Raw genomic sequence first — 12,250 nt, 5'->3', positions numbered from 1 at the left:
GTCCGGGGTGGGGTGTCAGTGAGTGCACACTATGCCTGCCTCTCCTGGAGCTCCGGGCAGGAGCCTGCGACATCGGGGTGCACTGTACCTAGAGGGAGACACACAGGCTGCCTCCCGAGTGGCTCCTGCGGCTACACGTGAGGGACGGGGCTGGGGTGGGAGCTGCCCAGGGAGCAGGGGGCTGCCCTGGACGGGGCTGGAGGTTGGGACAAACGGAGAGATGGCCGCCCCTCTGGAGGAGTCTTTCATGACACCGAGTTGTCATCCCATTCGGGAAGGACTGTCGCACAGGCAGAGGCCATGGTGGCACGGAGCAAAGTCCCCTTTGCTGGGCTCGGGCCAGCCCTCGCTCCCCGCCTGGCCCCCTTCAGGTCCCTTAGCAGCCAGGCTGGCCCCTGCTGGGGCGCAGATGAGGCCACCTCTCCTACCACGCGATGCTGCATTAACTTAACGCTCACGTCTAGAAAAGGTTAAATGTACTAAAAACTCATATTTGGAAAAAAAGAGAGGCCAAGCAGTAGGCCGCTGCAAGCTACTCCCGGGTTCCCGGCCCAGCGACGTTTCGCTCCGGGGCCCACAGCAGTGGAGTGCCTGGCGCCGGCGTCCGTGCTCGGAGGGAGTGTGAGCTGTCCAGGCGCGTGGACTTTAGTCTGGGAACCAGGGGCGGGGACCTCCGTCCACGCCACGACACGGAAGCCGCAAAGAATCTGTGTGCACTGTGGGTGTGGCGCCTCAGGTCCGATGCGCCCACATCGGTCCGTGCACCCCTCAGCCGAAGCACACCACACGGAGTGCGCCCCGCACCCGGGGCCCGCATGCAGCCAGACGTGGGCCGCGCACGGCCTCGTGGGGAGAGTCGCCCCCCGCCCTCCTCCCGCCCAGAGGCAGGACCAGGTGGAGAAACCTGCCCAAGCCTTGGGGTGGATCCGCTCTGCCCGGGGCACGTGCAGAACGGAAGAGCTGTAGGCAGAAGGCGTCCCACGCACGCGGGCTCTGCCCGTCAGGAAGCACCTGCTTTTACAGCTTTCTTGACACCTCTACTTTCAGCATTTGAAATCAGCCCCGCAGATGTCCTCCGAGTTGCTAAATTTACTGAATTAGATGGAAGCCGAAATGGCTCGGGGAGTAACATCGTGGAAGGGTCTTACGATTCAGCGATGCCGCTCGGCCTTTCTACACCTGTAACATCTGCTACAGGCAAAGCAAGGGGAAGAAATAAACTATTCGTGCAGCCAGGAGGACGTGTGAAGTTTGAGGTCTGAGGGGATTCACACTGAAGAAGAAAACTGACCATCTAATTTCAGAGACGATGAGGAAAGCAAGGCCGCTTACTCGGTTCTGTTCAAAACCACGAGGGCTATTCTGTTATTTACGCCGTTGTATTCACTTGAACAGGACTTATAAAGGCAAGTCCGCCAAAGGCCAAGTCACGGCTCCTCCACGCACTCTTCCTCTGTAGCAGAAACAACAGCTTCTGAGAGGCAGGTTGCCGAGAGACGCATCTGGGGGAGCCCGTCTACATTATTTTTTTAAATGTAAAATCGTATTTGCTTATAAATGATATAATGTATCTGGAAAAACCAACAGAGGCAACGGTCAGACCATCGCAGCTGGGCCTCGGGTACAAAACCAACAAAAACCAAAAATACAAAACGAACGGCAAACCCTCTCCACTAACGAGCAACACGGAACAGTAACGACAGGGGCATGCCAGGTACGCAGCCACAACAGTGACCAAGGGACGCACGGCCACCGACCAGATCTCGGTGGCGAGGGTGCGAAACCGTGACCAAGCACCAAAGAACTCCCAGCGGGCGGAGGGGCCGGGAGGCAGGGTGAGAGCCTATTACCAAGATGTCCCTTCTTCACAGAGCAGCTCACACACTGAGTGCAGTTAGTTAATTCTAACTGGATTTTTGATGAACTCAATGGATGCAATTTAAAATTCAGGTGGCTAAGCTGTGGAGCATATACACCATGGAATATGACTCAGCCCTAAGAAGAGATGACATACTGCCATTTGCGACAACGTGGATGGACCTCGAGATAATCATGCTAAGTGAAATAAGCCAGACTGAAAAAGTTGAAAATGACATGATATCACTTATGTGTGGGGTATAAACCTAAAAGCAACAAACGAACAGGACAGAGACTCATGGACACGGACAGTAAACTAGCAGTTACCAGAGGGGGAGATAATGGGGTAAAAGGGGTCAAATATGTGGTGATGGACATAAATCTAACTATGGGTGGTGAACACACAGCGCAACATACACACGCCTTACTGTTAAATCGTGTACCTGAAACTTCCTGGATTTCGTTAACCAATGCCACCATAAATAAAAATAAAAAAAATAAATAAAAAAGGTAATATATTCACTGAGCATTGTTACCTGAAATGCAGACATATTGGGGGGGCGGGGAGACTACATTTTAATAGATATAAAAGCTTTATTAAAATATTACATTTAAAAAAATAATAAAATTCAGGGGGATCATAAGAGTCCTAGCAGGGACTAAAGGGAAAGGCTGTGTCTCCCCTCGGGGTAAAGTTAATCCAAATCTGCTCCCTGGCAGTTCAGCTGTCACCCTGGGGACTCTCTGTACCCGCTGTGGGGCCACACCCAGGAGGTCCTCAAATGCCTGCCGCCAGCCGCCTTATTTTATTCATTCATTTATTTATTTTGTATTTTTTACGCCTACGGCACCTGGTCTTCCTAGGTGGTCTCCCATCCAAGTACTAACCAGGCCCGACCCTGCTTAGCTTCTGAGGTCAGACGGGATCGGGCTTGTTCAGGGTGGCATGGCCGTAGACCGTCAGTCACCTTATAACTGCAGCCTCAACTAAGGAACCAGAAAGCTGTGAGCATTTCCCGACTGAAGCTCAGCTCTCGGCTGCAGTGTGATTTTGTCAGAGGAGCCTGTCCTGAGCCCAGTGCTAACTGGTCGCTGACTCTAAGCTTGTCTACCAGGCCGTACAGTGTCTTCATGATGTTTGCCTCAAACACAGCTGGATGGATGGGCAGTTCTTGCATTATCCTATGCCATCGCGCCACCTGGCACGGATGAGCACTCGGCAAACAGGGGAGTGAAGCACGGTCCCCTTTTCACAAAGTGACATCGCCGCTTTCTCTAAGGCAGGAGCTGCCTTTAAAGAATGCAGTTTGTCTCCAAAGAGACGCCAGAACATGAAGCAGAAGAAAAAAACTACAACTTAAATTCTTACTTTGAATAGTTTGCTATTTTTACAAGCATTCGATTGTTCTTAATAAAGATATGGAAATTAAAAAGCTACCAACAAAAAACCCTAAAAACCTTATTAAAGGAAATTCAGCCTCAAAATTTTAAAGGATAATTTAATTTTGACTATTTAACAGCTAAACATACAACACCATCTTACTTCAGATAAATATGAAAATATGCTAGTCATTTATAATTATGCATATGAGTTTATTCTTTAAATTTTATTTTTGAGCTTCAGAACAGAAAAATTGCACAAAATAAGCAATAATTTGCGATAAGCAGGTCCTTGAATGATGTCCTTTTCTTCAACCTCGTCTTGTAACGCTGAGGAGAAAATGCAGACGGGCTCCCGCCGGGGCCTCTGTCGGTGGAGGGAGCACGGCCTCCCCAGCCTCGTGGGTTTTCCCGCCCCCATCACAGCGGTGTGCTCGCGAGGTGAATGGTGTGTCCGCGCTGTCCCAGTGTGGGTGGCGGTGGGTGGCCCCACCTTGTGCCCTGAGCTGCCAGGGACAGGCTCCAGCCACCTGCGACCCTGACCTGAGATAAGCTGCTCTTATTTGTTTTTACTCATCTCTCCGCAATGTCTGTAGAGCTCACGTGTAGTTCAGTGTTTACAATTAGAAGTGTTTTGAGTCATTTAGAAGTTTGGTGGTGTCTTTGTGACCAGAAATGTGCCGTAGGAACTTAACTCTTGTCTATATCAATTAGCCTAGGATGCAACTGGTTTTGTTATATGTCGTTGTCTGGCTTAAAGCTGCAGTTTCCAAGGACTTATTGATGACATTAAGTGAGGACTTACTGTACTTATCAATCAATTCAATTAGTGTCATTTAAAGATAACGCTGGATTTGGACGTTTCTCTTAAGTGATTTACTCTGGGCCAAAGGTTAGTTTAGAACAGATTATGAATGATGTATATACTCCTCAATATTTTGTTATGAAAACTATCAATCAAAAAAAGCCTAATCTCATGAGGAATAGCTGTATAGCCATGAGCTAGATTTTACATTTACGTTCTAATATATTTGCTTTACCACGTCTTCTGATAATTTTTTGCAGTGAAATGTGAGAAAGTTTAGAAATGTTTTAGAATAGCAAAACTATTTTCTGCAGCAGACATGATCTAAATACACTGAAATATTTACCATTTACCAGTCATGTATGTATAGCCAACCGTTTTCACAGTGTCCCTCACCACCCCTTAGATGTTCGCAGTTATGAAGTTACAGGTTACACAAAGAACCTTGGATCGGTATGTCTTTTTAGAATCGTTGCTGGATCACCTGTGTAGATGGAGCTGTGTCGATTATTCATTACAAATGAAACACAGACTTTTACTTCTAGGCAACATGGAGTAATAGGGAGGGGGTTGCCCCCACCCCCTGACCAAAAAACTAAGCAAAATCTATGGATTATGGCTTTTAAGACCCTGGCTCTCGGGCGGTGAAGGACAGAGACCCTGAGGAACGGCAAATGGCGCGGTGAGCCCACACCTGCGCAGCTGCCTGCCCGGGCAGAAGAGAGAACCCTGGCGGCGGCCAGCACACAGAGGTGGTAGCACCTGCAAGGCCAAGGCCCGGGAGGGAGAGCTGCACGGAGAGGGACCGGACGCCCGAGACGGCAGAAGTCTCCTCAGCTCGGCAGCAGAGGGCTGAGCAGCATCTTTGTGTGAGGAAACCACCAGGCCCGTGAAAAGAACCACCTGACAAGGTCGGAGAGACCGGTACTTGCCCAGCGCTGGGAACAGCGCCGGACCCACCGGCCAGACGGGACAAGGTCACGTCGCGGAGCAGCGGGCTCCGCTGGGAGGGTCCCGTCTTAGTGCAGGGGGGTCATTAGTCACTGAATCTCGGTGGCTCTGGTGGTCCCTAGCACATCCCGAAGGCGAGAACCAAAAGGATCAGACTGTTTGCAAGTGACTTCGCTGCATTCCAAACGAATGTCAAGAACATTAACGGAAACGTGTAAGGAAACTGCGCTCGACGAGGCAAAACAAAACGCAGGGTCAGACATCCAACAAGGAATGAGCGGACATGCAAAGAAGCAGGAAAACATCGTTTATAATGGGAGAAAAGCCAGTCAGTCGAACCGACCTGGAGCTGACGCGTGTTAGAATTAGCAGAGAAGGATATTGAAACAGTGTTCAAAAAGTCAGGCGGAGACACGAAGATATAAAACAGACACAAATACAGTGCACGAGATGCAAAATCCACTGAATGGGAAACGCCAGGCAAAACATTGCAGAAAAGATTGGTGAACTTGAAGATGACAAAGGAAACTACCCAGCAAAACACAGAAAGAAAAGAACAATGGAGAAGAAAAGGAGCACCGGCGAGCTGTGGGACGGCCCGGGAGGCCTGACGCACACGCGGCTGGAGGCCCCGCAGGGCAGGGGACAGAGAGGACGGTTGAGAAACGAGGCCCAAATACTCCTCCAGTTTGATGAAAACTATTAACAAAATCCAAACCCAAGAAAAAGAGCGAAACCACCCCACCGCCCATCATAATCAAATCGCTTAAAAATCGCAGAAGAAAAAAATCTTAAAAGTAGCTGGAGGAAAAAAAGATACGTTTTGTGCAGGAGAACGAAGCCAGGAACAACTGCAGACTTGTCACCAGGGACCATGCGAACAGGAGATCGTGAGGCAAAGCTTGTGGAGGACGGAACTCGGACCTGGGGTTCTACACCCCGCACATGTTTCAAAACCAAAGGCGAAGGAAAGATGATCGGATATACGGAAACTCATCCAGGAGGCCTGCACGACAGGGAACGTTAAAGAAAGTCCTTCTGGCAGAGGGACATCGACACCAGGTGGATTTCTGGGTCCACGCAATGGCGCAACGACCACTGACGGTATGTATCTGGGGGAGCGGAGAAGGTCCAAAAATTGCTCAAATGTCTTTAAAAGATAATTGTTAAAAAAAAAAAAAAGAAAATATGTGGTGGATTTATAACACGTAAAGGAGTAAACGCATGCCAACCACAGCAGAAAGGCCGGGAGAGAAGAAATGGACGTAAACTTCCTGCGCTTGACGTGAACGTGCGGCATCGCCTGGGGAAGGCTGCGCTAATTTAGAGGTGTATCCAGAGAGACCGAATAAATAACTGAGATCAAACGATAAAGACTTATACTTGAAAAGCCAACAAAGGAGGTAAGATGGGGTCACGGAAAGTAATCAGTTGATCCCAAAGAAAGCGGAACGAGGGGAAAAGGGAACGAAGAACGGACGGGACGAAAAAAAAAAAATATGGCAACACGCACGGTAGGTTTAAAGCCAGCACATCCAGACTCGCGCTGAGAGTGAGTGGCGTGAACATCCCGATCAAAAGGCAGAGACCGTCTGAGTGAATGAAAAAGCAGGACCCAGCCACGTGCTGTCTCAATATGCCCGCTTCAACTGAAAAGACACAAATTGCTCAAAAGTAAAAAGGAGGAGGAAAACACACCGCTGGAATGGCTATATTCACACCGGACAAAGGATATTTTGGAGCAAATGATATTACCACGGATAAAAAGGATCACTTTTTAATGATAAAGGAGTCAATTCAACTAATAGATCTTATTAATATTTATATAGCGAATAACATGAAATAAAACCTGATGGAACTGCAAGAAAAGACAGACAGCAATCAGAAACAGAAAACGAACTGCCCCAATTAACAATGGTCCAAAATGAAATACCGATTTACGAGTCTAAAAGATACGCGTAGGATCGAAATGGGGCGACCCACTGTGCTCGTGGAGGGCAAGGTTCAATGCCGTTGAGACATCAGGTCGCTCCGAGTCTACACGCTCAGTACAATGCAGTCGAAGCCCCTGAAGGGCATTTTGTAGATAATGACAAGCTGGTTCTACAATGTATACGGAAAGTTATAACTAGAACAGCCAAACAATTTTAGAAAAGAACAGGGTTCCAGCATTCACATTCCCTGATCGCAATATTTACTATGAAGTGACAATAGAAGACAGCATGGTATCAGTGAGCAGATCCCTCCGTCGAGGGAGCAGAACAGAGAATCTGGGAAAAGATACGCAAATACGGTCGAATGACTGTTGACTGTAGACAGCGGTGCAAAGACCACTCGATGGAGAACAGTTAGTCTGTTCGACAATTTTCCACAAATACGCGGTCGTCCACCTACCAAGAATGATCAAAGCAGATCACAGACCTAACTGTAAAATGCAGAACTCTAGCACTTTTAAGAAAAGTCTTTGTGACTCGGGTTAGGCGAGACTTCTTAGATATGACACCAAGAGCACTATCCATGAAAGAAACAACATCATAAACATCATAAATTCAACTTCACCTAAACCAAAAACTCTGTAAAAGACACCGTTAAAATAAAAAGACAAGCCGCAGAGAAAATATTTGCAAGTCACATAACTGGCAAACAGTTTGTATCTGGACTATGTAAAGGGATCTCAAACTCGGTAACGAGAAAACCACCCAATTAAAAACGGGCAAACGACTTAAATCGACACGTCACCGGGAAAGATACACACAAATGACAAACGAGCACACGACAAAATGCTTGTGTTTACCCAAGTTAAAGAAAAACCTATATCCAAAACTTGTACATGAATACTTAACAGTTTTACTGTCAAAAACTTGAAATAACCCGAATATCCCTCAACTGGGGAATGGCAAACGGTGGCACGTCCACATAACTAGATACTAAGGCACAGTTAAAAGGCACGAACTACTGATACATCAACGGCATGATCCACTAGCGCTTTCTGCTAAGTGAGCGAGGCTGGGCTCAAAGCCTACCCTGCCGAACGGGTCTATTTACATGACATCCTGGAGAAGACGAAATGACAGAGCTGGAGGATGGATCAGTGGCGGCCCGGGAGAATGGGAAAGGGGAGGGCCTGCCTACAAAGGAGCAGAATAGAGCAGATTTTTTGGAGGGAGCACATGAAACTGTGCTCCTCTTGGCTGTGGCGTGGTTACGTGACTGCGTGCAGTTATCAAATCCCAGAGAACTGTTCACAATAGAAGTCAGCATGGTATGAGTGAGCAGATCCCTCCATCGATGGAGCAGAACAGAGACTTTTGTTTTATGTGAATTAACAATTAATTTAAAAAGATGTTACGTTAAAGGTATTTACTAGGTGCCAAGGTCCCAAACATTCTTGGCTCACCACAGCCTTTCTGTCTCAGCAATTTCTTCACTGTGCCCCTAGACCAAAGGAAATACCCACCAGCTGAGGGGCTTTAAAAATCCCCAGCTTCACGGAGGTGGAGCTGACATGTGATTCGTGGAACATATGTAGAACGTACAACTCGGTATGTTTAACATACGCAGACATCCGTGAAACTATCATACAATCAAGATAACGAACATATCCAACACCCCATCACTGTTAGTTGCCTTTTGGGAAACAAATACTATGCGTCAGGTGGGGATGGGTGTGGGTAGACTTGAGGGAGAGGGCAGAATAAGGAGAAAGATGAACTTTTCCTATGTTTTTGTATTTACTTCACTTATTAGAGAATAAGCATGCATTTCTTTTATAGTTTAAAAACATCAAACAAAACGAAGGGAAATGCTCTCGAAGTAATATGAGCAAATCTCTAAGAAATGGCTCACTGACTTTTAAAGTAGAAAAATCACTCTCTAGATTCCAAAAAGCACTGATGTTTTAATCTCCCTTTAGCTCATTGCTGACGTCAGCGCCATGTTACTGTGACTCTGGCGAAACAGAAATAACTAAGCAAAAAGGGGAATGCATGATTAGATCATCACTTAAAGGAAACCTGCAGACGACCTGCGGCTTCGCTGGTTAACGCGCTACCTTCTTTACTTCAAAACATCCTTCCCCTCCGCCCCCTTACAGCGAGTAACACTTCTCAGAACACGCTGTATACACCAGACATGAAAACGGAAGCGTCCCGCATCAGCCCTTAAGTAAAGCACGAGGCAATCGTCATGGGACCTGGGTGTGAGTCCTCCCCGGGGACCCAAGAGAAGTTCCTATGCCCTTGACAGAAAACGCTGGCTTGAGCCCTAAGCGTAGAAGGAAACTTGTTAATATCTAGTCGTTGACAAGCAACGCGGATGTAAAATGATGTGATGAATTGTTTTTCCTGGAAACCTGACACGGGCCTGGGAAGGCCGGTGCTACTATACACCGCGCTAGAGACCTTGCTGTTTCTAAAAGAAGAACATACATTCATTGACTTTTGATGATGACTGGTGTGGTAAGTGGTCATTATTAAAATTTAAAAAAAATTACAAAAACATAGCAGAAGAGGAAAACCGCGTCATCGCAGTGCCCAAAGGTGCTGCGCATCTGCCCTACGTCCCTGCGGGACGTGGTCTCCCAGGCGAGCAGGCGGCAGGGCGGTCACTGCGCCTCATTCACTGTCCTCCATTTACTAACCTGGCGCAGGACACGGGCTAATTCTACGGGGGCCGCCGTGGCCCGCTCACCTCATTCCACTGTCCACCTCACCTGCTCCTCCGCTGCTCTGCAGGCCTCACTGACCTGTGAGCACCGGGACTGGTCACGCTCCACGTCGGGGGACACTAACGGGCCCACGAAAGGTAAACTGCGTGCGGGATGACAGGGAGCACACACGCGTCCCTCTCAGGGAGTTGACAGCCCGGGGGTCAGGGAGCTGTCTCAGGCCCCACGTGGTGCGAGGCTTCTGGAAAGCTCGAGAACAGCCAGGGAACAGGGAGGCGGCGGCGAGGCCCAGGACGTGCTCCTCCGCCGGGTGCCGGCGAGGCCGGGCCCCGGGCAGCGCTCCTTCGGGAGACAGGGTCTCAGCCTTGTTGGTCCTAGGACCCTTAAAGCCCTGAGAATTCCTGAGGGCCCCCAAGAGACATTTAAAAAGCACGAATTCATTAGAAAATAATAAGCCTACTGTGTCTTCAAATACATAACATATTTTTATAAAAAATAACTAACATTAGTTACTTCATAAAAGAGCTCATATTAAATAAAAATATTTCCCAAAATGAAAACAGATTCGGTGAGAAGCGTGGCGTTTTTTACATTTTTGCAAATCTCTTGAACGTCTGGCTTCATAGGAAACAGCTGGCTTCCCACGTCTGCTTTTATGTTCAGAAGGTTGGTTTGGCTGAAATCTGGGAAGAAGAATCTGTCTCCCGCAGACAGGGTGGAAGGGGGGGGTAGGTAAGTAAGAGCCCTTTCGGGTCACTGCGGACCTCTTGGATGTCACCCCAAAACTAGACCAGCAGCAGTTTAGGAGAGGCGTGCTGGCGTGTGGGGTCTCTGGCCTCGTCAGCGGCCCCTCTCCGCCACGTTGAGGGCCAGCGCGGTGTCGCTCGCCTGCATGGCTCTCTGGCCCTCGGATGATTTTGTAACTCATTTACTGCTCATCTGGAAAATGCTGGTCACTGGATTATGTAGCGCTTCCAGTGGGGACTCATTTCGTCACATGTATTAAAGACCCCATTCATTCATGTCGTCGCCGCTCTCAGCAGCAGAGGCTGTGGCCCCGGGAAGCTCGCACTGGCCGACACAAATTTCCCAAAATTCAGATTTTCACCTGAAAGCTTGAATTTCATCACTGGCAACAAACGCTGTCAATTATTTTCCTGAAAGTGACATTCTCATTTTATTCATTTTTTGAGAAATGCTTGCTAAATATTCAAGTGTGAATAACCGATGTGTCCGTCAGTCATTCTTCAAGTAAAACTGCTAGTCTGTGAAAAAAGTGGCACCGTGGTTTTGCTATTAGTGTTTTAACTATGAGAAAAATACCATTGCCTGAAAAACGGATTAACTAGATAATTTAATTGAAAAAAACAGATGGCTGGTTATATTTTTAAAATGACTGGAATTAAGGGATAACGGAGTTTACGTAATCAGGCCTGAGAACACAGATGCCAGGGGCTGCGGCCCCGGCGCACCGATGCCCCGGCTCATCCTCATCTCCTGACTCGGCTTTGAATGTGGAAGATAAAAGGGGCAAGCCAGGTGATCTGGAAGGTTCTGTTAAATTCTAGCACTAAAGTCTAGAATGCATCAAAACGCACGGCGAGACGCCACTTCGCACCCACGAAAATGGCTGTCATCAGAAAGACGGTCGCGCGTGTTGGGGAGGATGAGGAGACACTGGAACCCTCGTAACCCTGGGGCAGGAATGTAAGACAGCGCAGCCGCTGGCGAACAGTCTGGCAGGTCCTCGAACATTAAACACAGCGTTACCATGGAACTAGCCGTTCCACTCCCGGGTCAACACTCGAGAGAACTGGAAACACGTGTGCACACACAGCTGGTTCACGCATGCTCGCAGCAGCACGACAGAACTGCCAAGCAGCGGAAACACCTCAAACGTCCACCAACGAATGAATGGATAAATCAAACGTGGTGTGTAACCGTACAGTGGAGCGTTATTCAGCAATACAAAGAAGCTCTGACACATGCCACGACATGGATAAAACATCATGCCAAGTGAAGGAAGGCCACATACTCTACAATCCCCTTTAAAGGAACTGTCCCGTGTGGGCAAATGCATGGAGACAGAAGGACACTGGTGGCTGCCCGGGGCTGGGGGCCGGGTGAAGGAGGGATGGCAGTGACTGTGGATGGGCACGGGGTCTCTCGTAGGGGGATGAAAATGTTATAAAATTAGATGTGACAATAGCTGCATAATCTTGAGAATATATTAAAAACGACTGAATTGTACATTTTAAATAAGTGAATTATATGGTATGTGGATTCTCTCTCAACACATGTTAAACCATCAAGTGGTCCAGTCTAATAAGCAATACAGTTAAAAGAAGCACAAGGAGCATAATTCTTTAAAGCTTTGGATTCTTCAAAGTAAATGAAAATTAATGTTTCTAAAAATACTGACAAAACAATACACAGACGCATGCACACATGACAGACACATGTGCGGTGGTCCCTCAAGCCAGCGGCGAGGTGCTGCTTCGGTGGCAAGCACACCAGGCATGTGGATGGAGCCACGAAGGGCCCGCCTCTCTTCCACCTGCCACTCTGGGTCCAGGCACTGCTGGGGTGGT

General features: G+C 48.1%; 1 protein-coding gene and 1 non-coding gene across 8 annotated transcripts in view; both read right to left on the bottom strand.

The window, feature by feature from the left end:
* PPP2R5C (protein phosphatase 2 regulatory subunit B'gamma) overlaps positions 1–12,250 on the bottom strand; it is a 126,728-nt gene that overhangs the window by 33,020 nt on the left and 81,458 nt on the right. The gene's annotated exons all lie outside the window — the stretch shown is intronic.
* On the bottom strand, positions 2,697–2,815 carry LOC120620034 (5S ribosomal RNA). Its single transcript, XR_005657733.1, has one exon. It is a non-coding gene; the product is annotated as a 5S ribosomal RNA (ribosomal RNA).

Source organism: Pteropus medius, unplaced genomic scaffold, assembly GCF_902729225.1.
Source record: "Pteropus medius unplaced genomic scaffold, Ma_sr-lr_union100, whole genome shotgun sequence".
NCBI classification, from domain to species: Eukaryota; Metazoa; Chordata; class Mammalia; order Chiroptera; family Pteropodidae; genus Pteropus; species Pteropus medius.
Note: the sequence above shows the minus strand (reverse complement) of the source record. Positions and strands in the feature narration are given on the sequence as shown.